Source organism: Protopterus annectens, chromosome 6.part0 (assembly GCF_019279795.1).
Source record: "Protopterus annectens isolate FY-2018-M chromosome 6.part0, PAN1.0, whole genome shotgun sequence".
Lineage (NCBI taxonomy): Eukaryota > Metazoa > Chordata > Ceratodontiformes > Protopteridae > Protopterus > Protopterus annectens.
The window spans coordinates 1,600,435,768-1,600,458,523 of record NC_056737.1 but is presented as its reverse complement, the minus strand read 5'-3'; the positions used below and the strand labels follow the sequence as shown (position 1 = coordinate 1,600,458,523).

Sequence of the window (22,756 nt, the reverse complement as noted above, 5' to 3'; positions counted from 1 at the left end):
CTAGATTTTCTGTAGACCATCAGGATATTTATAATATCTTAAAAAATAATTGGCAGATTTTTTATGGTAAAGAAGGATTGTTGGAAAAGGTGGGATTAGAACCCCGACTAATTTTTAGAAGGTGGGGGGTGACAATTAAACATTTGTTGGAAAGAGAGACCCAAATGGCACCCATACAGGGTGTTTTAGGGACTAAGAAATATGGGTTTTGTGCCCAATATAATTTTATTTTTTAGTATAGACAAAATAAAAATGAATCATACTGCCATCAGACCGCAAGGGAAATTCTCTTGCAGTACCAATGGTGTTGTTTATGCTGCTTTGTGCATAAAATGTAAGGGTTTTTAGTAATAGAAAAGGTGTTACAGGACCCTTGGGGTGGTCCATGGGAGGATTTTCTTGAATTTAAAGAGTTATGTTGACAGGTGAGATTAGATGCCCTTACCTTTCCGGGTCATAATGATAGCCTTAGCTTGAGCAGCTTACTGAAGCTGTGTTCCTACATGATTTAATTTTATTTATTTTTATATATATATATATATATATATATATATATATATATATATATATATATATATATATAAACATTTCAGGGCTAAGGTAACATTTATATGTTTTTATGTAGTTTTTAAAAATTGCTGCCCTATGAAAAATGTTTTTACATCTAGTAGTTTATTTCTTACAATATAAAAGGTTTGTCTAGGTCACTTTAACTGTTTTGTAAATATTTAATGTGTCCTATCAGCTGATTGTGTCATGTGATGTTCTCTAAATGGTATGTATTGAGGAGTTATGTACTTAACATAACGTTCCAAGTTAGTTGTCGTCTTCTCGCCTTCCTTCTTGCTGGATGGGTTCGGAGCCGAACCTCGGCACCGACTCGGCCTAATACTAAAGCTCAAGAGCTATTTTTACCGGCTCGAGGCTATACTATGTCCCATAATGCTAGGCGTGATATCCCCAGATCTCGTCTGAGCTAACACTATGGACATACATGTCCCACCACATGAGAGAATATATTAAACAAATATATTTAACAAATATATCCCTTGCAAGGACTACCAAAGTGGAGCAAAAGAGTTAGCTGAGGATACAACTCTGGTGACAAGCACCTCTCACAATATACTCTAGGTGTTTCCAGGCTAGGGGGATGGAGGATGGGACACAAGAAAGAAGGCGAGAAGAAGACAGCGAACATGGAACATTATGGTAAGTACATAACTTCTCAATGTTAAGTTGTCAATCTCACCTTCATTCTTGCTGGATGGGACAGCGTCCCTAGCACCTTAGTCCTGGGTGGCTCAATAGAACAGACTCTTGAGTACAGTGGAACCAAAATCAGCCCAACTTCTGGAGGCAATGTGCAGTTTGTAATGAGAAATGAAGGTATGAGGAGAGGCCCATGTGGCCGCTGCACAAATGGAATCCATAGGTAACCTTGCTTGAAAAGCTACTGAGGAAGCTAATGCTCTAGTTGAATGAGCTCTAGGCTTGGTAGGGAGCTCCTTATGCCTCAATTGATATATTAACGTGATAAGAGAGGCCAACCATCTGGACAAGGTTACTTTGGAAACTGGGAGGCCTTGCTTTCCTTCTGCGTAAGACAGGAATAGCTGTTCTGATTTTCTCATCTGTTTAGTTCTATCCAGATAGAAACATAATTGACGGTGAACGTCCAAACAATGTAATCTTCTCTCAGTTCTATCAGTATAATTTGGGAAGAATACTGGGAGATCAATGGTCTGATTGAGATTGTTTTCAGAGAGTACCTTAGGTAAAAAGGATAGATTAGTCCTAAGTGACACTCTATCTTTGTGAAAAACAAGATAAGGAGGGTGCACAGAGAGTGCTTGCAGTTCCGAAACCCTTCTGGCTGAGGTAATAGCTACTAAGAAATGTGTTTTCCATGAGAGCAGTTTTAACGAGCAGGAAGCAGCTGGCTCAAAAGGAGGAAGAATTAAAGAAGACAGTACCAAATTTAGATCTTACGGTGGAGGAGGGTCTTTAACCGGGGGCCTAAGTAATAGGGTTCCTTTTAGAAAGGCTTTGCAAAGCTTGTGGGACATAATACTGGTCTCTGACAAGCCAACGTGGAAATTTGCAATAGCCGCCAACTGGACTCTGATAGTGGCTGAGGAAGAGCCCATTTGGAAAAGTTCCGCCAAAAACTCTAGAACTGTTTGGACAGGAGCTGTGAAAGGGTCAACTTGATTTTTCCTTGCCCAAATAGAGAAACATTTTCATTTGCTAGCATAAGTCCTTCTGGTGTTAGACTTGTGAGAGGCGAGGATAATATCACATACTGACTGAGAAATTAAGGGAAGCCTGGCTAGGGTTGGAAGTGGAGCAACCAAGCTGTGAGGTTGAGAGATGGAAGGGACTGGTGCAACCCGCCCGATTGATGGGTCAGAAGGTCTGGCACTGGGTCCAAATGCCAGGGCTGCTCTAGTAGATGACGTTGCAGGAACAGAAACCAAATTTGTTGAGGCCAGTAAGGGGCAATGAGGATCATCCTGGATCTCAAGGCAGTTGCTTTCTGGACTAACTGAGTAATTAAGGGAAAGGGGGGAAAAGCATATAGAAGACCCCTGGGCCAATCGTGGACTAGAGTGTCTCTGGGAGAGAGACCCGGAAGAGGGTGAAGAAGTCCTGACACTTGCTGTTTTGAGGGGTTGCGAAAAGATCGCAGCAAGGCTGACCCCACCTTTTGAATATTTGTTCCACTACTAGCTGGTTGAGAGACCACTCGTAGGGCATGAGAATAGCCCTGCTCAGTCTGTCCGCTATGACGTTGGACTTCCCGGGAATATGCGTCGCTACCAGAAATCGTTGAGAAGAGATCTCCCACTGCCAAAGTCTGAGCTCTTCCCGACATAGGGGGTAGGACCTGGTTCCACCCTGCTTGTTGATGTACCACACTACAAACATATTGTCTGTCTGAATTGCAATCGTCCCGGTGGGTAGAGAGTCCTGAAGGGCCTGCAATGCCAAAAGTACTGCTCTGATTTCCAAGACATTTATGTGCATGTGGCACTCGAAGGGTTGCCATGTGCCCTGGACTGTCTTGCCCTGAAAATAGCCCCCCCCACCCGATCAGGGAGGCATCCGTTGTCACGGTGGCAACCGGAGGGGGAAGAACACCAGGTCTGCCCTGGAGCACCTGAGGCGAGACCATCCACCAAGAGAGGTGTCTTCTGCATGACTGAGTGATGAAAATGTTGTGCGACATGGGGAGCTGCTGAAAGGACCACTGGGAAAAAAGCATCCACTGCAGTATCCGCATATGAAACGAGCTGGGGGAGCAAAGTGATTGTTGCTGCCATGAGACCAAGTGTTTTAAGTACAAATCTGGCTGGGACCCTGTCCTCCTGTAGTAGGATTTGAACATGGCTGCGAATGTCCGAAACTCTTTGTGTAGGTAGTTTTGCTGACAGCTCCACCGTGTTTAACACGGTGCCTATGAAGGTAATATACCGACAAGGCAACAAGGCAGACTTTTCGAAATTTATACAGATGCTTAGCACTTTGCACGTTTGTACAGTGTAATCCCTGGCTTGAAGTAGCTGATGCCTGGTAGTGGCAGTAAAGAGCCAGTCATCTACATATGGAAACACCTGGAATCCTCGTTGTCTCTGCATTTGGTAAACACCCTGGGGGGCTGTGGTGAGGCCAAAGGGCAGGGCTCTGAATTGGTAGTAACTGGCTCCCAGCCGGAAGCGGAGAAACCTTCTGGAGTGCTTGTTCATTTTGATATGGTAGTACGCATCCTGAAGATCTATAGAGCACATCCAATTGTCCTGACCCAGAAAGGGCAGAATGGACTGTAGCATGACCATCCGGAACTTCTTTCTTTGAACAGACTTGTTCAGCCTGCTGAGATCCAATAGGTCTCCAGGCACCTGTCTTTTCTGGTACCAAAAAGAATTTGGAGCAGATTCCGGATCCTTGTTGGTCTGCTGGGACTGGCTGGATGGCTCTTTTTGATAGCAGCTTTGAAATTTCTGACGCTGCTTGATCTCTCAGACTGGGTGGAACGTCTGGAAGAGGCCCTTTTGGTTGTTGTGGGGTGTGAATAAAAGGGATTCTGTAACCCTCGGATATGATCGACCGTACCCATCTGTCTTGTGTAAGGGAATGCCAGGCTTCTGGATACAGCAAAAGTCTTCCCCCGACTGCCTCTGAAGGTGGACAGTCGGGCAGCTCCTCAGGGGTGCTGGAAGGGTTTGTCAGAGAAAGATTCTCTGCTACCCTGATTTTGCAGACCCCCCTGCCCCTAGGCCGGCATCTGTTATTGTTTCCTCCTCTACATCTGGAGGGAAGCTCACCACGTGCATCAGGCAGTACTCCCTGGGGTTTGCGAAACCACATTTTTCCGCCCTTTTGACCCTTAGGGTATGGTCTAGAAGGAGTGGAAAAATGGACTCCCATAGTAGAGAGAGTCTTGCCTTCCTGCTCACACCTGGTCAATGTATCCTTCACTTGAGGTCCAAACAGGGCAGAACCATTAAAGGGGGTGTTAGTGAAGGACGCCTTGAAGCGGTCAGCAAAGTTGCAAAGCCGCATCCAGGTGTGTCTCCTTCGAGCAATGCCCGTGCCTGCAGCCCTACTCGCTCCATCGGCTGCATATGAAATGAGCTGCATGGAGGAGTTGACAATAGAGTTTAGGGTCCCCAGCTGGGAGTTGATCCTTTCCTGAGACCCCGCAGCTGCTGGGTCCTCTAAGGTATCACCCAGTTCTTTAAGGAGGTCTCTCTGAAGACGGGTGAAATAGCACAAGTAATTCAGCGACCGCATGGCAAAGGTCGCTGAAGAAAATATCCGCTTGCCATACCTATCCATAGTCCTAGATTCCTTATTAGGAGGATGGACAGGTAATGAAGGGTCAGCCAACTCCTTCTTAGTGGCTGCCGCCACCACCATGGCATCAACGGGGACGCCCTTAGTGAGAAACTGCTTGTCTGTAGGGGCTGTAATAAATTTTGTAGGCCTCCGGGGAGTTGGTTCCGTAGTATCCAGAGCTGTCCATGCCTTCCGAGCCACCACCTCCATGAGTGGGTCGAAAGGTGGGGACACCCAGGAGGTGGAAGGGTGAGAACCGAACGCATCCAGGTACACCGACTCGTCCTCGGAAGGGTTGAGGGCAGACCAGTTCCCCCTCTGTTTAAGGATCTCTAGGATGTCAGAAAAAGAGACATCCTCAGAGGGGGACCTTAGGGACCCTTCCAAATCATCCATGTTGGTGTCAGATGTAACTGACTCAGGGGAGTCGACATGCTTCCTCTTGTATATCCTCTTCCGAGGGGGCTCCCCCGCAGGGTCAGGGGAGGCCTCGGAGGAGGAGGAAACGCCCAATGGAGCGACCTGGAGTGTTGGTTCTCCGCGCTTGGGATCGGGAGGGTAGGCAGAGGCCGAAGTAGGCACCATGGAGGAAGGGGCCGACGGGGCCGACCGTGGCACCGGTATAGCAGCCAGCGCGCTCATGACCTCAAAAGCGGCCCTGTCAGGCAGGGAAGAGGGATCCAGCTCCGAGGAGATGAGAGCTCCTCCCGGCACCGAGAAGGACAGCTCTGAGGCCGATGTCGGGGCTGAACTCACCTGCGCCGAGGCTCCAAGAGGGAGAACGGGGTCGGACAAGGGTCCGATGCCACTCGCCCCCTCGGAGATGACGAGGGAGTCTCGGCGCCTGGATCCCTCCAAGGATGGAGCCAATGAAGGGATCGGAGCCGACGAAGGAACCAATAAGGGAGGGATCGGTTCCGACGCCCCAACAATACTAACCCCGACGACCTCCGGCTCCGACCTCAACAGAGTAGTCAGAGGAGGAACTTGAGCAGGCGTTGAGGTAGCCCCTGTCTGTTGAGATGGGCTATACAATAACTGGGCCAGCGCCTGCGACTTCAAAAGCCTACTGACTACCCTCTCGAGGTCATGGTCCTACAGCCTGGAAGACCTAGAGGAGTGAGACCTATGGCTCCGCTCCGACAGTAAGGGGGACTTCGGAGCTGACCTGACTGACTCCAATGAAGGAGACCGGGAGTGCTTTAGGCTTGGAGATGGCTCCGACTGAGGCCTCGATGCATCGGTTCCAGCCGGAACCGACGAGGCAGAAAGAGGACCGCTCGGCACCGGCTCCGAACACGGAGCCGACGATTTGGCAGGCTTTGAAGGTTTTCCAGACATAGGCTTGGACGGAGAACCTTCAGGCTTTAATAAGCCTCTGAGAATTAACTTATTTCTGCGTTCCTGCAGGACTCTGGGGCTAAAAGCATGACAGATGGAACAAGAGTCCTGCAGGTGGGTGCAGAGGGCCCAAACAGTACACACAAAAAGTGCGACCATCTGTCAGAGACATCTTCTGACAGCACGAGTCACACTTCTTGAATCCTGATACCTTGGTATCCTTGGACATGATACCACAGGGTCGAGACAAGGAGACTAAACAAGTACACTAAACACAACACCACTTGAAAAGACACACTCAATCAAAAATTAAGTTAACTAAAGTAAAAAAGTGACAGAAATTCCACACACACACACACACACACACACACACACTCTAAGGGGAATCTGTACTAACTACTAAGAGGGGGGGGGGTTAAAGGCCCGTCCACCTTAAGGGTGGAAAAAGGTAAGGAAAAACTACTGAAAAGAGTAGGGGAAACTAGTCGCTACACTGCTGAACACTAAAGAAATAAATTAACAGGAAGAAATCTATCAAAAAACTACTATAGATACAAAAAATTTTAAATACTACCTGGAGCCAGTGAAAAAACGCAACCTCGTAGCTGAAGCGGCAAACGAGATCTGGGGATATCACGCCTAGCATTATGGGACATAGTATAGCCTCGAGCCGGTAAAAATAGCTCTCAAGCTTTAGTATTAGGCCGAGTTGGAGCCGAGGTTCAGCTCCGAACCCATCCAGCAAGAATGAAGGCGAGATTGACAACTTAACATTACTGATTTATTTTTTTCATCATTTTAAAGAATTCAGCTGATTTATGCTGACGAAAGCACTCAATAAATTTCTTTGGTCGAGTTTGGGAAGGCATCTCTGGTTTTGGTTTTGTTTGGATTAAACTCTGATACTACTTTAGGCATAAAATAAGAATTAGTTCTCAAGGAAACCGTGTCTCTGAGAAAAATGATAAAGGATTGACTAACCATAAGAGCTGCAACTCGGTTACTCTTCTTGCAGAGCTCAGGACAACAGTTTTCTATTTTAAGAACGTCACATCAGCCAAATTAACTGGTTTAAATAAAATTAAGATCCTAGGTAGAGCCATCATTTTTCTTGGAGGCCTCTTATGCAAAACCCCTTTAAAAAATATTTTGACATTAGAATGCACTGAATAAAAAGATCCACATGCAGAAATGGTCAACAAATGAACTTTGATGGAGGGGTAAGAAAGGCCACAGCACAGTAATGTAGATCAGTGTGTATACTGAACTTAGTCAGCCAATGTAGTCAGGGAGCATGTGCATGTAAATTATTGGGCACGTGCAAGATCAGTGCCATTTTTATAGTCAGTCACTGTGAGTGCAAGCTTGAATGGAGATGCACATGCAAGTGTAGTATATATACAAGTTACAGCTCCTAATGTGCTTATGTACAATAAACGACTTGAATGCATTCTGTGCCTCAGTGCCTCATTTGAATACACAAGACAAGTGACATAGTGTCAGAATGGGATCTGAAGTTGAAGCACCTTGCAAACCATGAGGCACAGAGTTAGAAGTGGAGTAATATCCAGCAGTGAACTTGCAAACACATCAGTGGTTATTTGAGGGTACTTAAATTAATTTCAAATGATTTTCAGTCACCAAACATGTGGCATAGCATTCAAGCTGTTCAAAATAATTTCCGAGATGTTCGAAATGTCTGAGATAGTGGCATAATAATAAAAGTGTTTGAAATCATCTCCAAAGTGTTTAAAATGTTCAAAAAGGCTAAAATGTCCACATGTTTTCATGATGTACAACCTTTTCATAGTAACTAAGACGTTTCAAAGTGTCTAGAGTGTTTGAGATATTTGCAGTGTTAAAATACCAGCATTTTCAGAGAGGTTGTGCATCTGAGCATAATTACAAGTACCAGCTCTATACTAAGATTTAAAAGAAATTTGTTGTTATGGCAGACAGATTTCGCAGACCTGAACCGCTGGTGTTTGATAATAATATTGCTGAGAATTGGCGAGTGTTTAAACAAGAATATATTTTCATACAAGCTGCATTTTCTGATAAAGACACATGTACAAGAGCATTTATACTTCTCAAGTGAGCTGGCTCAGAGGCCATTGAGTGAGAACGTTTGCTTGTGTACGCACCTGCTGTGTATGTAGTGGAGGGGGAAAACCACCATATTGTGATATAGGGTGAAACAGGGGAAGACCCTGAGTGCTTAAATCGTAAATTTAGAGAAATCTACAACCCTCAAATGAATATTACAATGGAAAGGCACACATTTTATCCAGGAAATCAAAAGCCTGGTGAAACTCTTCAGCATATATTACCAACTTAAGAAATAAAGCAAAAACATGCAGATTTTGTGATCTATGAGATGTGGTGATAAAAGACTGTCTTGTACATGGTGTTAATAGTGATGCAGTGAGAAAGAATTTGCTTCAATATGGTGAATTAACATTGAGTAAAGCCACTGAAATTTGTCAAATATATGAGATTACAGAAAACCATACATATATGCTTTCGAATGAGAAAAGCATGTTTGTAGTATATGCTAGTGTGAATGTTGACAGTGTACAGCAGCAGAAAGGTAAGATGAAAAAGAAACAAATCAAAGGGTGCCACACCCAACCTCATTGCTGTCACAATTGTGGAGGCAATCATGAACCTAAATGGGAAAAGTGTTTAGCTTTTGGTTAACAAATGTAACATCTGGAATTATTTCAGAACGTTTTGTAAGTCACAGACTTATATTAAAAGAGACTATCAGAAGAAGCAAGTAAATCAGACAGAGACTGTAGCAAACTCAGAGTGCTGTCGTTGATGGTGTCTCTGTGATCGATGAAACAGTACAGTAGATTATCAGCTGTCAGCAAAGAGTGAAATATTTTGTACTGTACAAATTAATGGGAAACCTGTAGTGTTAAAGTAGCCACTGGAGCTAAATCCTATGTTATATCAGCACAAATCTTTGCTAAATTAAAAGCTAATGAGATACTTAATTCAGCACAGTGTGCAAAACTAGTTGCTTATGGGAATGAAGAAATTCAAACTGATGGTGCAGTAGTTCTTTCATGCCATTCTGCTGGAAACAGCTATGACTTGCAGTTTTACATAGTCAAAAGACACGTGTAGTCACAACAAGGCTTCAAATACAGTCTGAGAATGGGACTGATTTCATATAATAAAGGAGTTTCCCATACAAGTATGAACAACAACGATTGTTTTCCACAGAGTATTTTTAGTGAATATACTGATATTTTCAAAGATAAACTTGGTAAACTTTCCAGTTATATATTCCATAAAGTTAAACCATGAAGTAAGTCCAGTTGTTAAACCAGCATGGAAGATTCCAGTAGTGATGTAGAGTACAGTAAAAGCAGAACTTGACAAAATGGTGAATTTAGGTGTCCTTACTCCAGTAGAAGAACTGACTGAATGGGTATCCTCCATGGTCATAGCTCATAAGAAAAGATTGGATGATATTTGAATATGTATTGATCCAAGAAACTTAAAGCACTTATGAATCCTCATCATCGAATGAGTACAGTAGAGGAGGTAGCTGTTCTCATTCCAAATTCCACTGTTTTCTCAGTCTTAAGATGCAAAAATATTTTTGGCAAATTTCACTGGAACGCAAATCTTCTTTGTTAACTACATTCAGCACACCATTTGGTAAATACAGATTTTTGAGAATGCCATTTGGAATCAATTCTGCCAGTGAGGTATTTCAACGTGCCATGAAACAAATATTAGCTGGTTATTCATATGCTATTATAGTAGACAACATTATTATTGGGGGCATTCATGAAGAAGAACACAACAGAAATCTCAGGAAAGTTCTAGACCATGCATATTGAAGTAAATCTTAAACTGAATCCTCAGAACAGTAAATTCAAACTGAAAGAAGTTACTTATGTGGGACCTTTGTTTACCATTTCTGACTTACAACCAGATCTGTCTAAGCAAGCAGCAATACTTGAAATGCCATTTCCAGAGAATGTCACATCTTAATATTTTCTAGGTATGGTCAACTATTTAGGAAAGTTCATCCCAGACTTGAGTGAGCTTTCTGCACCACTATATGCATTGACACACAAAAATGCAAACTGGTCCTGGTTGGAACAACACCAAAGACCATTTCATAATCTAAAGAAAATTGCCAGGCCTCCCACACTGAGATATTATGATGTTCACAAACCTGTAACTCTTTCTTGTGATCCTTAAAAGTATGGCCTTCATGCAGCATGTCTTCAAGAAGGCATACCAGTAGCCTATGCATCAGGAACTTTAATTCAGAGATGTATTATGCATTCAGAAAGAACTTTTGGCAGCAGTGTTTGCATGTTCAAAGTTCAATGATTATATTTACGGCAGACCTATCCAAATAGAGACTAATCACCAACTAGTGACACTTTTGAAAAAGTCAGTGCATACTGCCCCAGCTAGTTTGCAAAGCATGATGTTAAAATTGCAAAAGTACAGTTTCAATATCGTTTGCAAAAATGGCAAATACTTGCACCTTGCTGATGCTTTATCACGTGCACCCGGACAAATGACAGAGCAGCATGAAAATTAAGCAGCAGACTTTGAAGTCATGGAAGTCAGAAATTTTGCATCATCAAGGTTTGATGAACTAAGAAATCACAGGGCTTCAGACCCAATTCTCCAGAAGCTGAAAAACGTTATCAGTCAAGGATGGCTAACATGACAAACCAGTTTAGCACTTGACATTCAGCAGTATTTTACTTATAGAGAAGAGCGTGTGATGGAAGATGAAATCATCATGAAAGGTCCAAAGGTGGTAATTCCTAAAGCATTACAACAGGAATATATCAAAATCCTGCATCATGGACACCCAAGTACCGATTCAACCAAAAGAAGGGCAACATTGTATTTTGGCCTTCTATGTCCACCAAAGATATACAGAAGGAAACTCTAGCATGTTCAGTTTGCAATAGCACCAAACCACATCAACAAAAAGAACTGCTTCAGCTACACCAAATTCCTGAATTACCATTGTCGATGGTTGCCACAGATATTTTCAAATGGAATGGTCAATGTTACTTGGTGTTAGTAGAATCTTACTCAACTTGGTTTGAAATTGACCTACTTCCTAACTTGACGTCCAGCACAGTCATTAAAAAACTGAAGAGACATTTTTCTGTCCATGATAGTCTGCACAAAGTCATGTCTGACAATGGTGCACAGTTTACAAGTCAACAGTTCAAGAAATTTGCTGACTCTTGGGACTTTGACGGTATTACCAATAGTCCTGAGTATCCTCAAGCCAATGGTTTAGCTGAACATGCAGTTCAAAATGTAAAACGTTTGTTGGGGATCTCCAAAAGAGATGGTACTGATGTTTTCCTCAACATACTCAATCTCAGAAACATTCCTCGAGACAACTTGCTTGGTTCACCTGCTCAGAGATTAATTAATGTCCAGACACACAACTTGCTTGGTTCACCTGCTCAGAGATTAATTAATGTCCAGACACACTAGAACAATTCTACCAATCAGTAAACAAACAATTGCTAGTACCAAACTTAAAGGACAGCAGAGTAGTCAAGGCTCAACTTTCAAGAAAACATCAGTCACAAAAGTTGTATTACGATAAGACCAATAAATCCCTCAAACCATTCCTACAAGGAGACGTAGTAAGTATGCAAACATCTAAAGGATAGACTGAATGGGAATTGTGAAGAACATTTGTGAGGAACCAACATCTTACATCATATAGTCAGAAGGAATGGATTTCAGATGGAATTGAAGACCAATTCCTGTCTCCGAACCAGTAAAGCAGCAGATTGCCTGTGACGATGACTAATTCTCAGAGTGAGTCTACACCTGTTCAAATCCAAAAGGACAGTGTGTTTCCTTCAAACAATTTTGATGTAAACGCAGATGTTCCAGTTTTGAAAAAAATCCCCACAGACTGTCCCTGTTGCTAAACCCAGTCAGAATATCTATGTAACTAGATCAGGAAGAATTTGCAAACCCAATCCTAAATACACAGCAATTTGGACTTGAAGTCAGTTATGTTTGTTGAAATGTTGAAATAATGTCTAGCTCTTAACTATGTCTTTGTTCTCCTATTCTGCAATGTCAAATAAAATAAAAAAAGAGGATGTAGATCAGTGTGTATATTGAACCTAGTCAGCCACTGTAGTCAGAGAGCAAGTGCATATAAGTTACTGAGCGTGTGCGAGATCAGTGCCATTTATTTATATTCAGTCAGTGTGAGTGCATGCTTGAATGAAAATGCACATGTGAGTGTGTTAGAAGTAACAGGTCAGTCAGTAAGCATATGAAGTTTGTAGTATATGTGCAAGTTACAGCTCATGATGTGTTTATGTACAATAAACGACAGACACATTCCATATCTCAGTGTCTCATTTGAATACATGAGACATACAACAAGTAACTCACAAAAATAGAGAGAGACCAGAGGAAAACTAGTCCTAAATGGGTGCTGGGTATGCTGTTGGCACCAACTAGAAAACCTTTTCCATTTGCTAATATATGACTTTCTAGTAGTAGGCTTTCTTGTTTTCATTAGTACCTGCAGCATGTCTTCAGTAAATAGGTGACTAAGGGGAATTAAGGCCTTATTATCTGGGCAGTCAGTTGAAGCTGACTGTGGTCAGGATGCATCAAACATGCCTGATCTATTCAGTGAAGCACCTTCTGGTAACTGTTCCTGGTTATTTCCAAAAGAAGGAAGAACCACTGTTGCCTTGGCCAGAAGGAAGTCAGAACAATGATCATGGGGAATTCATTCTGAATCTTCATAGGTACCCTGGATATCAGTGGAAAAGCATACAGGAACACTCCTGTCCAAGGAAAGGAAAAGGACAACTGTCTTCCATGGAGTTCTGAAGCAGAATCTTGCCAGCTGATTGTTAAGGGGAGGCAGATAGGTCTACCTCCCCACAGATGGATGAAATCTTGGAAGACCTCCATCCGATCTACTCTCTTTTTGTGAGGGTCAGCCCTTGTTCTGCTCAGCTTGTCTGCTGTACAGTTTTGCGCTGACAGAATGTAGGATGCCTGTAGAGTACGATTGTGCTGTGAATTTATATCCCTAGCTAACATGAGTAGTCTGTATAGGGGATAAGACCTGGTTCCGCTTTGCTTGCTGATGTACTACATGACTCTGGCATTGTCTGTAACAACTTGAAGAGGTCTGGAGGACCAAAGATGATTCAGAGAATTGAGTGCCCCGATCAGGGCAAGCATCTTTTTTATATTTATGTGCTTGTGTCAGTTCTTGGTGTCCCACATACCTTGAACTTTTATCCCTTCAGAAACTCTCCACAAGCAGAATCCGACGCATCTTTGATGACTGACTGCTTTGAAGCTAAATGAAAAAGGGGATACCTGGGTTTAGTGAAATTTGTTGTCTCTGTGAAGTGAATGAAGCACTGAAATTTGAAAAAATACAATTATGTTGTCGCTGGAGCCAAAGAGTCTTCAGATATCATTATATCTTTCTCATGTGGAGTCTTGCCAGGGCATCATAAGAATCACAGATGCCCTGAGACCCAAATTCCTGAGTGGAAAACCTTAGAAACAGAGCTAGATACAGATCTATTTTTCCAGTGGAAGAAAAGTCTTTGAACTGAGGTGCCCACCCCAAGACGGCAATCCTGTATGAAGAAGTCAAAGAAGACTTCTGAATGGTCTCTTGGAATCCAGCTTGTGTAAGGGATCTCTCACCCAAGTGAGAGATTCCCGAGTCTTTGAAGAAAGACTCTACAAAGATAAGCAAGTTTTCTAAATATGGAAAAAATGTGAATATCCTAGTAACCTGCTGTGATGACTCACCACTGGACCATAAATCAAAGAGCCTCTATCCATACCACTGGCACCAGTGGGGGATGCACATTGGGAGGATGACAGGTACACAAACAATATTTCCAGATGCAGCTGTCTACATCAAGTGCAATTTCTCTTAAGTGCACACAGAGATCACAGTCAGTCTGGGGCTGGTTTCTCCCTCTTCCTCCAGATCCTCAATAAGCCACTGCACTGGCACAGCTATAAAATTGAGATCTCAGCTGAGTGACCAAGCCAAGACCTCCAGCACTCTCTCTGTCCAACCAGTGCTTTGTGTCCCTGCCTACGTAGCTGACACACATACTCTGTGAAGTTTGATTTACACACACACACTCACCTGGGAAATGCTGGCACAGGTTTACCAGCTATGCCCCTTTCTGTCCAGACAATATCGTAGTTACCACTACAAGTCACTCCCTATCAGCTACATTAAGGTCCAAAACAAAGGGTGATCAATGTTACTGTGTAACATTAATATTAATACAAATGGTAGTTTGACCAAGAGCAAGGTTGTTAGGAGTGGCCCACACAATGTCACCAAATAAATATGCAAGTACTCTCAAAACTTAAATATCTCTTACAAAGATCAGCCAAATGAAAGGTTTATGCATATTTAATAATAAATAATAAAAGAACAAGAAAATACTAAGTATATATTCACTGTGACATCAGAGTTCAGAATCACAGGAAATATTTAAAGCAAGATTACAGGACAGGCTTAGACAAATAAAGAAAAGTATCTAAACTAAGCTTTGCTATTTCTGACTACATCTAAGAGAATTATACTACTCCCTAGTAACTTAGTATTAGAAAAGGCAGATGAAGTGGTGAATGGTTCTTGTTGTCAGGTCCAAGACAAAATGGAGAATGCTCTCTCACTCAGCGACTTCTCAAAATAACACCTAAAATATTACTCCTGGGATAGCTTGCAGAATGACATCACTTCTTGTCATCTGACTTCTAGTTCCCAAGCAAAACCCCCACTGTTGGAAGCTGGCAGTATTGAGCATCTGCCTGTAAAAATATACAAACAAGGGCTTCTACTCACATCTTTGGCAGAAGATGGAAGTCATAAAACAAATTTTCTCCTCCATGCTTCCAAAGTAGCAATTAGTTCACTCCAAAGACAATACAGGAAGCTTCCTAGTACAAACTTTGTGCCTCTAGATGCATTGAAAACTTAACCTCTTTATGGGGTAGTCTATGAAGTTATTTAATTTCAAATATTTTTCTAAAGTTTGCTGCACAGAGGTTAAACCTCCAGTTTCTTCTGTTAAGCATATACATTTAAACAATTAAAATAGTGCATGTACATTTCTGTTCTCTTCCAGTAGGCACACTGTGGTTACATTTTAAGCACAGGCATTTTACAAACATCTCTTCAACACAAACATCTATATAGTGCAGTTTGATATACATATGACCTACAGTTCCAATACATTTGTAACACAAGCATCTTATATAAAGTAGTTTGATATTCACAAATGACAAATAATTATTTAGAAAATTTGAGCTAGCTGTGCTGGCAGTACCTCCTTTTGTCGTACTTCTTCCCCCCTTCAATGACTCAAGCTAGTTCTTCAAGTGGCCTTTGAGAAACATTGCTTGAGAGGGATGAGACTATCTGGAAATCCATGACCCCATTCCCTGTCTTGAGAACCCACCTGCATTGCCACTGTCGTATCATATGCATGCAACCGTAGGCTCCACCATAGTAATTTGGGATTTTGCTGGCTGGCTCTCTGTAGCCATATGTCCCCCTCAGACTCCTCCTGCCTCCTACTGCAAATACTTAGCACCACGGCCTCCCTATCATGATAAGGTTTCATGGTGTTAACATGGTATAATATGCACCCCTGCCTCCTGTCTAGCATTTTACCATGTAGTTAACAGCACTGACCTTCCTTACCACTTTGAATGGTACCTCCCAAGCTGCCTGCAGCTTGTTGTGTCTGACAGGAATAAGAACCATACAATGCTTTCCCACAGCATACTCTCTAGCTTGAGAATTCCTGTCATACCAGACCTTTTTCGGCTGTTGAGTTTCTGCCAGGTTCCCCTGGGTCAAGCCCCATGAGGTCCCTGAGCCTTGCCCTGACACTTAGGACATATGTCACAACAGACTCCTTGTGGGATTCACACTCACCCTCCCACTCATCGCAAATCAAATCTAGAGGCCCCCTCAACCTATGCCTATACAGCAACTCAAAAGGTGAGAAACCTTTAGATTCCTGGGGTACCTCTCTGCAAGCAAACAACAGGTGGGGGAAATATTTGTCCCTCTCCCTCAAACTGGTCTGCAAATGCCTGTCACATGGTCTTTAGTGTAGGGTTTAACATCTCCACAAGAACATCAGTCTGGGGTTGTTAGGGGGTGGTCTTTAAGTGCTTCACCCCACAGTGCTTCCTCAGACTAGCTAGCAGGTCTGATATGAAACTGGCACCTCTGTTAGTCAGTATTTCTTTTGGGAAACCTACCCTGTTGAAAATGTCTAACAAAGCATTTTCTACCTTTTCTGCCTCAATTGAGGACAAGGCCACCGTCTCAGGGTATCTGGTAGCATAATCTACTACCACTAGGAAATACTTATTCTCTGTGGAACTTGGGGTACTCAGAGGCCCCACAATATCCATAGCTACCCTCTGAAATGGCTTCTTAATCACAGGCAAAGGCACCAAAGGAGCTTTGACCTTGTGTCCTGCCATGCCTACTTTTTGGCACTGCTCACAGGTCCTGTATTACCCTGTTACATCCCTCTCAATCCCAGGCCAATAAAAGTTCTGCATAATACATCTCTTTGTATGCTTTATGTCCATATGACCTGCAAAGAGAATGTCATGGGCTATGGCTAGAAGTGCCAGATGGCAGGCTCTTGGCACTACCAAATGCTGTAGTTTCTCACCCTCTAGCCCTCCCTCAGGGACCCACTATCTATACAGTAACCCTTTGTCTCACTGTACAGATTCCCCTTTCCTTGAGAACCTGTTGCCTCCCTAACTACCTCCCTCAAGCCTTGTAAAGTAGGGCCTGAGAGCTGAGCCTGTCTCAACTCTCTGTGACCTCCCCAGCTCCCCTTCACAAGAAGTTTGGTATTCTCTGACAGTGACAGTGATACCTCAACATACTGCAGTTTCTCATTTTCTTCAGCCTCCAAATGCCCCAGTCTCTCTACCAATTATAATTCCAAACAGTTGTCCTCTAGTTCAAGTTACTTTAACTACAGATGGATTTTTAAGTAAGATTCTGAGGGCTGCACATCCTCATCGACAGACAGGTTGTCTTTCTGGTTGCTGGTCTGGGCTACAGCTGAGACTAAGGCTGAAATAATTTCCTCTTTAGTCAGCTTGGCATGCACCAGTTCTTTGGGTTCACACATCTTGCTAACTGCTTCTTTGTTAGCTGGCCATAATCCTCTGCTGACATATTTGCCTGCTTTCCCTGACTAAATTAAACTAACAAAAAATAAATAAAACTGTTGTGAAAATGAAACTTTGTATGTTTACCTTGCAGCTGCTGAGAGTACACACACCTTCAGTGACAACTGCCTACAGGCTACAAAAGTTGAATTAATATCCACACCACTGCTCACAAATATGTGATAGCCCTCCACTGAGCCAGTAAACAAGGAGCCTCAATCCTTACACTGACACTGGTGAGGGACATTCACTTGGAACAAAATAGATACACACAGCATTTTCAGATGCAATACTCTCTGAAGGAAGCACAATTTCCCTTAAGAGCACACAGGGAACACACTCAGTCTGAGGACTGGGTTTTCTCTCCAGGCCCCTAATAAGAATTCCCACTGGCACAGCTGTAAAGTTGATTCCTGAGCTGAGTGTTCTAAGCCAAGTACTTCATCACCCTCTTTATGAAACCAGTGCTCTGTGTCCCTGCTCCAACTAGCTGATACACACACTCTGAGATTTGATTTTCATATACACCTGGGAAAGACTGGCACAGAATTACTAGCTATGCCCCCTCTGCCCAGACTATAAGGTAGGTACTGCCACCAAAACTCTCTAAAGCTAGCTACTCTAAGGCTCTTACAAGGGTACCCAATTATGCTGAGTAAAATTAATACTAATACAAATGGTAGTGTTTGACCAATGCAGCAAGGCTTTCGTGAGCAGCCACAGTGTCATCAAATAAATATAAATACTCTTGAAGGTTAAAATCAGCTGCGGTGGTGGTGCTGCAGTAGCGTTGTCGCCTCACAGTTAGACGTTGCCCGTTCGATTCTCAGTTAGAGCGTCTTCTGTGTGTCGACATGAGTGAATGGGCATTCCTTCATTGAAGGTTGTGAGTCAGGCCCGGCAAGCCAGCACGTAAAAATCTACTACCAATCATTAGCGGACCGGAGTTCCGCTGTGGCGACCCCTAACCGGGAAAAGCCGAAAGACACAAACAAACTCTTGAAGGTTAAAATATTTTCTAAAAGACCAGCCACAATGAAAGGTTTAAATATATTAAATAATAAAAGAACATGAAAATACTGAATATCTATTTACAATCAACACCAGAGTTTTAATCACATGAAATATTAAAAATGACATAAATGGATAGATTCACACAGATACAGAAGAACAGGACTTAACTAATCCCACTATATTTTCTTAACTGATCTAAAGAATTACTGTTCCCTGGTTACTTACTAAAGCAAGGCAAGATGAAGTGGGTAAGTGGTCTTCCTTCTTAGTCAGGTTTCAAAAACAGACTGCTCTGAGACTTCTGTCTCATCAAGTATTAAAACATCATTTCAGTGCTAGATTACAGAATGACATCACATACATCTGGTCATCTTCCTCTGGTTCCCACTCTACCCGTTTGCTAGAAATGGAACCAGAATTTAGCACATATATGTTACCATGCACGCAGATAGAGTTTTGCTGAGATGTGTTATAGCATTTGGAGGCTATAAAATAATTTCAAACCTTCCACCTTTCTAGGGTAGCAATTAGTTCACCCCTAGGGATAATCAATAAGATTCTTATTCCCGGTTCTCACAGACATTTCCTCGCTGGCTGCAATCAGAACAGTAAGATTCAATCTTTACGGCCTAAATCAGGTAATTTAATTTCAGACTATTTTTCAAAGATAGCTGGACTACGATTAACATCTTCTCTTGCAGTATCTTCTGTTACCATATGTTCATTTCAACACTTACAATACAGTCTGACATACAGATGTATTTATTTTCTGTCCAGCAGGACCCACTACTGGTACAGTTTTAACACAAGCAGCTCTACAAACACATGTTTCAACACAAATATCTGTACAAATTAGTTTAATACATAAATGACATATAATTCTTTAGAAAATTCCAGCTAGCTATGCTGGCATATGTTACATATCCACTGCCTTACTTCTCCTGGCATAGCTGGCAATACCTCACATCATCACAATATACACCACAGCTTTCTTTCAGGATGTTGGTGATTCCCCTCCTTTAAAAATTACAACCGAGTGACGCCTCCAGGTGCATCTGCAGTTACCTCCTACTGCTCCTCTAGGCGTCAAATATTGCTTGCTCATATTTGCATTAATAATTCCAAAACCATGCCCTGTACAAGGTATCAGAATATTTTATCTTGAAGCATACATGATGGCAAACACAATTGTATTGATATTTGACCTATGTCAATGAGTATTTGTTAGAATTGTACAGTGATAACTTTATTTTTTAAAGGCTCAAGCCATGCCCACTAGGAGTTAAAGGTGCACAATCAAAAGAGCTGTACTGGAGGGAATGAGTTAAACAAAACCTTCCAGATCATTATCACTTTCTTCTCTCCTACTTTCCAAACTTCCACAGTAGAACTATCTATTCCTGAAGACTTTCCTGCAGACTAATTGCATGTCACCATTCTTATCTCATCTCTTCCTGTCTTAACTGTAATTGCTGAGCCTCATCTACCTGTAACCTAGGCATACTTAAGGCTTCCATAAACATTTCTTTTTTGTATTCTCTCTTGATTTTCACATCTCTCTGCTTTATACAAATTTTCATAACATTTCTGAACTATCTCTAATACCGCTAGAGGATCTCTGGTTATTCTTCTTGCTATAGGCTCCCTAAATTTAGCAACAACCCTTTCTACTTTCTGAAAAAAAGAAGCTATTTATTCACCATAGCGCTCAGTGAATGTTGTCCATCTCACTTTCATTCTGTACTGTTTGGGTACTTGGCCATTTATAAAAGCTCGAGGTCTTCAACTAGCTTGTGGCTTACACCCTGTCCCATAATGCCCTAGAATTCTGAAAACACCACAAGGACCATGAAAACTCAAAAATAATAAAACTGAGCACTGGCTGTATCAGGCACACAAAAGAATTTATTCAGATAAGTGCTTTCGTCTGGTGAACATCACCAGCATTCTTCAGCCGATGCCCTAGAATTCTCCAGATCTTCTTTGCTGGTATACTAATATATACATATAAAATGTACTACTTTATAAGCCAAGAAGAGGGTTAGAGAATATCAGTCACCAAATAAATCCTCTCAGTCCTCCAAGAGCCAAAAGGCTGGGGGAAGAAGGGTGGGAAGTAAAAATGAAGGCGAGATGGACAACACACATGGAACATTATGGTGAGTACATAATATCGGATCCGATCGGATCCGAGCCGGCAATTCAAAAGTATCATCCAAAAAAACACGGGACTTAAAGGCGGCTGACGATCAAGGGAGAGCAGTAGGGCCTGGTTTTATAATTTCAGCTGTCATAAGGGAGCTGTGTCATGACCAATGTGATAATGTGAGATAGCCCAATTGTACCCTTAATCGTGGAAGAACTAATTGGCAGCCGCGCCACTCTCAGGGGTCCCCAGCAGCCAAGCCCAACTTCAGGGGTCCGCAGATTGGAGGGTAGTAAAGGAGACCGGGAGGGGAAGCATGCACCAGAGCATCCTCGAACTCCCCTGGTGGGGGAAGCAGAAGAGAGAGAATGAAATGATTTGCTTGAGGGGAGAAGCAAAAGATCGCAACAGGTTGCCCCCAAACGCAAAAAATCTTCCGCGATGTTGGACTTTCGGAATGTGCTGCTGTGCTAAAAAGCGTTTGGTGGAAATTGCCGCATCCCTGAAGGAAGAACGGTGAAAGCTTTGCAACGCTAGGGAGCACCGCCTCACAATGACGCGTCTGGGGATTCCCAGTGCCTGGACAATCTTTCCCGCAGAATGCCCCTGCTGACGAATTGGAGCTTTAGAGACGAAACAAAGAGGAGACCACTGAACTTGAAGGGTCCATTGAAGAACCCGCGCGTGCGGGCATGAATTTTAGAAGCGGATAGCTGCCGCCATAAACCCTAGGGCCCCTCAGGACAAGCTGCAGTTGGAGATGGTTGATGCCTTGATGATGCCGCCAGGAGCCAGTCGCCCAGGCACGGAATGGGCGGCTACCCGCGCTAGCACCTTGGTAAACACCCCTAATCCGCTTGATCTGGGGGGGGCGCTGATGCTCTTTTTTCCTAGCAGCTTTCAGGGCTGCTGGTCTCTCTCTCAGAGAAGGCTCTCTCCCAAAAATTGCCAGGAGCCCCCTGCCTTTAGAAGGAGACCCTGGGAGCTGAGAAGCGCGACTCCGACAGCAGACAGCGTCTTCCCGTCTTTTCGCTTCAGGCTGTCGCCGCTCATGACAAGGCCTGCTCTGCCAACTCTAAGGCCCTCTCAGTAGCATGAGACAGCAGCCCGCAGATGGTATGGATACTGATCTGAGAGTGGCCATTCGGGTGGAGTAAACCTGTTTATCCTCACCGAGATGGAAGATGCAGCGATTTTTAATCAGATCCGCTGCATCCTAATGACATGTGCCATGTAGTTCAGCGCCTCAAGGAGAAACTAAAACTTCCTTGCGCGATCCCGAAATGGGACTCCCTTGCGGAGGAGGATGGACGGAGGGACATCATCATGGCATCTGGGGACCCTACCCCAGTGTGGTGCGGTCTGATGGAGGGAGAAGAATGCGGTCCGGGCGCTTAGGGATAGGCTCACCCTAGGGCCCTTCATCCAAGTCCGTCTTTCAGTGACCGGACTCAGGGGGAATCATGCTCCTCCTCTTGCACTTACGCCCGAGGTACTTCATCGGGGCTGTGTCGAGGAGTACTTCCACCCCCCCCGATCCAAATCTGCTGCCGCGCCCGATAGCTCCCGTGGTATGGGTCGGAGAAGGAGCTAAGGGGCGGGAAAAAGGGGAAGCTCCTCCGGATGGGGCTAGGGAGCCTCCCATTTTCCCATCATCCCCATATCAGCTTCGCCCATGAAAAAGTCGATCTAGAGGAGGCCGACCTCCTCGGCCTCCTCCTCCTCCCCTCGGGTCCAGGAGAGGGGGAGGAGAGTGGGGAGGGGAGGGGGAGGGTTAGAAGGCACAGGGAGGCCTAGATGGAAGCTAGAAGCTAACCAGAAGCTCCTCTCCTCTTGTGCCTCCTCTTCTGTCTCTCCTTCTGTCTGAGAAGAATCCTTCCCCTTTAAGGAGTAAGGAGTCCCAGCCCGGAGGGAGAACTCAGAGAAAACAGGGTTGGACTGGGAGGAGCAGAGGGGAGAAGCAGTATCTGGGGGTAAAAGACCCGCCAGCACCAAAACACCCCATGCCAGTGGAGTGTGGCCATCTGCTGGGCTTATGCTATGGCCACCACTTCATTATTCAGAAAACAGCCTTAGGGGCTTCAGACATTACAAACCTAAGGCCTAAATACACACTGAAAAAGGGAGAAAGCCTTAACCACACACAACAACAACTAC

The 22,756-nt window shown here is 43.6% G+C and overlaps 1 protein-coding gene across 1 annotated transcript in view; it reads right to left on the bottom strand.

Annotated features, from left to right (window-relative positions):
• Nucleotides 1–22,756, bottom strand: part of TRAF3IP1 (TRAF3 interacting protein 1) — a 2,107,097-nt gene that overhangs the window by 1,168,072 nt on the left and 916,269 nt on the right. The gene's annotated exons all lie outside the window — the stretch shown is intronic.